This window comes from Phalaenopsis equestris, unplaced genomic scaffold, assembly GCF_001263595.1.
Source record: "Phalaenopsis equestris unplaced genomic scaffold, ASM126359v1 Scaffold001276, whole genome shotgun sequence".
In the NCBI taxonomy this organism is placed as follows: Eukaryota; Viridiplantae; Streptophyta; class Magnoliopsida; order Asparagales; family Orchidaceae; genus Phalaenopsis; species Phalaenopsis equestris.
The window spans coordinates 1-4379 of NW_018165715.1; positions in this window are offsets into that span (position 1 = coordinate 1).

Sequence of the window (4379 nt, forward strand, 5' to 3'; positions counted from 1 at the left end):
TGAGGTTTATGAGTTTATCGAGTGTTAGTTTTGTTTAGAATAGTCTTAGCATAAAGTAAAATCATTAGTCTTAGCATAAAGTATTAAGTATTTTTCAATACATGAAATTTAAATTAACCTTAATTAAAATTTAATAACAATTTAATACATGAGTTGTGGACCACGTAGGCCGTGGTGGTGAGCTGTGTTGATGTCCGTATGCCAAAGAGATTAGAGTCGAAAGCTACATGAGCAGTGGATCACGTAGGTCATAGTTGATCATGTAGGTTGTTATAGTTGGCTGTAAGGAGAGAACCTTAGTAGTCAAGTCAATGTCACAGTCTCCGGGTGTATTAAACACCCCATTTGGGAGATATTGTTGCACCATATGTGGGATGCATTATTTACACCATCATATTCGTTGCATGCATGGTTACACCGTTTTTTAGGTTTGTTGCTGCACATTGTATTGGATGACACATTGCTCACCCACACACTTTTTTGTTTCACAACGTGCGCTACGATTTTGCAATGCAAGTTGTGGCTACGTAAGAGACTTCGCTGCAAGGACAAAGTTGTGGCTGACTGTGGTTAACGATGGCCGACAAGTGATGGTTGACAGTGGTTGACAGCTATAGAAATGAGAATTTTTTTGAATCTACGATACAGAAGTGAAGCTGAACTTTAGCTCCTCCTCCAAGCTTCGGTCTTGTTCTGGCTCAATGTCTCTCATCCTCTCAAGAGGTGGTAGGGCTCTATTTATAGAGTATATGAGAAACCTCTCTGCAAATGTTGAAGAATTCAGACAACTCCATCAGATAACTCAGAGAGATTCCCTTAAGCGGACGACACTCGGTGAATAATTGAGTGCATTAATGATGTAAGAATTGTGTTATCTTTGGCTCGTTGGATTCACCACACTCGATTTGACTATAAACTTATCAGATTTGAAATCAATTTGAACTTCCAATTATGTACATAATGATTTCAAAATTTATTTAATGACTTTATCTGTGCTTGATCATTTGGCTCAGATTGGATAATTTTGTTATCATTGGGCCCATCTCATTGAGCCGGTCAATTTGAATATTAGTGTTGAAATCAAAATTTTGAATGATTTTTAATCAAGCTTTAAACATCTCTTGCTCAAAAAGTTGTCTCGATATTCTGCCTCAAGATTCGTGCAAAATGATTAATTTGTACTTGACATATGCTCCCATAACGATGCATGAGAAGGGGTGCTATTTCTCTTTTTAAAAGTGGGGATACATTTTATTTGATATGAATGAATTGGATTGGGTCATATAAAAAAAGAAATAAAGCTTACACTTTAGATATGTAACAAAAAAAAAAAAAAAAAAAACCCACACGTGTCAAAATAAATATATTTAAAATTTAATTTTATTGTTGGTCAAAAGCATTGTCTAAAAGTAGTATTGTGGTCGTATTTATTCTGCACATAAGACAGAGTTATACATCATGAGAAAAGACCTATTAAAATTTTGGGGGCATTTACATGCATACCACCCAATTCCCCTGCATTTACATGTATACACCTAAACACTACTTTTTTACATTTAGGCCACCCAAATCTTTCATATCATAGAGAGGTTATATATATATATATCTATATATATATCTATATGTGTATGTGAGAAATTTGAAGTATGTAAATCCTTGAAAAAGAAAAAAAAAAGGAAAAAGAAATACACCTTTTTTACAATTTGCCATCCATTTATTATATATGAAATTATGGCTCTAATAAACGAAATGTTCTAACAATCAAACAAGATAAAGTCTATTTTTCAACATAAATTAATGCACCTTAGAGGTAGCTCGAGGCTCATAATATATATATATATATATGATGAGTAGTATTTTTAAAAAATTTAATTGACTACAAGGCTACAAAGATTTATAATCAATTAAAAGTATTAATTAAGAAAATAGAATAAAAGTTATTAACTTAGATTCAAATGATGTTTTAAATCTTGCCTCAATCATATAACTACATGATTAGGTTTTTCAAAACGACTCTTTGTTCGTGAACGGCTCCGCTAAGCAAACAAGCCGAACACGACCACACTTTTTGAGCTCGGTATATAAACGAGCCGAACATGAGATGAGCTTGGTCTCGCTCGTGTTCGGCTTGTTTACACCCCTATTAACATGACACATTATGCTGCCTTATCTACACATGAAAAGTGCTCGTATTTTTGATTTGATATGAATGAGCGGGATGATACAAATGAAAAAACTCAAAGTTTGATGGTATATAAGTAAATACAAAAGAGTAGGGTGTTAAAATAGGTTTTGATCGTTGAAGTGATTCACATGAGTTTAATGCAGTCAACATAGCAGCCAAAAAAGGAATTTTTATATATTTTAAATTAATTTAATTGTTAGCCAATAACATTGTATAAATATAGTATTTTGGGTGTGTTCGGTCCAGACATAAGAGAGAATTATGATGAGAAAAGATAAATTAAAATCTTGGGGGCATTTACATATATAGCACCTTAATTCTTCTTTTTTACATTTATACCACCGAAAGCTTTCACAGCATATAAGAAATATCACTATTTCAACCTTGAAAGAAATACAAATTTTCATGCAATAGATAAGGTGGCGTATTTGTATAAAAATAGTATTTTGGGCGTATTCAGTCTAAACAAGAGAGAAATTGCGTTGAGTTGTGTGTGTGTGTGTGTGTGTGTGTGTGTTACGCTGTGTTAAAATCAACCACGTTGAGTTGTGTGTGTGTGTGTGTGAGAGAATCAACTACGCTGTGTGTGTGTGTGTGTGTGTGTGTGTGTGTCGTATTACATCATAAATACCATTTTATTTGCATGCGTAATAAGGTGTTAGAAATGTAAATACGTTGGATTTAAGTAGTACATGTATATGTAAATCTATCCAATTTTATAAATGAAAAACTATACAACAACAACATTCTCTTTTGAGTAAAAAGAGTAGAGAGAAAATCTTTGTTAACATGTAACTAGTATATTATTTGAGTTCTAGTCTTGAGGTATGAGGCACCAATTTCATCGGAGACCACTATAATGAAAGTCAAACGAAATTAATATTTATAATTGTATGTTCTCGTGCTAATCTTACATATATAATTGATAAAAATATAAGATATATTCTCATCTTTTAAGAGAAAAATATAGACCGTTAACCTAAAATCACTACTGCTTATATTGTGGCTATGAAATGAATGGAATGTTATAGGTTTGCATATATATTTTTTTGTCGAGTTTTTCGTCTTATTATATTATGTATACTTTTAGATTCCTACAACATTATGAGTCATTTTTTTTACTTTCTCAAAAATAATTTTACTTGAAAAATTATAAATAAAATCAACAAAAAAATTGTTTATTTATCTCTAGTCATTAAGTTTGAAGATTCTACAATTCTACAACAACTGACACTTTATTTCTTTTGAAATATTAATAATATTTTTGATATGATGATAAAAATATTTGAGTGGTAGATATGTAAATATGAAAGTTTAGGAATTAAATGTATGATTACATATAAATTACGTGGCATCTACTTAAATGCCCCATGCCCCAAAAATTTATTCTAAAAAAATTTATTCTAAGAAATGAGAAATATATAAAAAATAGATGAACCGTCAGCCGTGTATTTGATATATTGATCAAGAAAAGCTGAAGGTTGTTTGGCGCGGGGACTGACTCAATCCTGATGCGGGAGAAGTGTAAAATCTCAATTTCAAAATCATTCTAAAGAAGCAATTAATATATTTTGTTTCAATTATAACAACCCAATCCTGATGGTGCGGGGATTGGAACAGATTCACAACTGAAGCCATGCAATTTGGACGGCGACTTGTTCTATTTTCACAGCTGAAGCCATGGAATTAGGAAATAAAATAGCTTACGTGTCCTCATTACCCTAATTATCGTCCAAACAATTCGGCCTAAAACCTTTAATAAATAGCATCAATCAAAATGCCAATATCATATTCAGAATTAATCCTCCTCGATTGATCCATCCTCCTCATAATTCCTTCTCTCACTTCCCGCCGTCAGTCTTCTTTCTCCACTGCTCTTCCCACCAAACTTCTCCTTCTCCGACTTCTTTCTTCGCTGCAGTTCCCACCGGGTTTCTCATTCCGTCGGACTTCTCCTTCTCCGACTTCATTCTCCCCTGTTCTTCCCGGCAGACTTCCTCCCCATCTTCTTTCCCCACTGCTGTGAGATACAACAGAGTGGTCTTTGTTCCTTCATTTCAAATAAAAGTTTTGCGTTATTTAAAATATTTGATTTAAATTTTGTTTAAATTATGATTTTTCAGAAACAGTAATGGCTCAAGAATAACACAATTTTGAGTCTCAATTTGTCCCCCGCCCACAAAATATCCCTCCT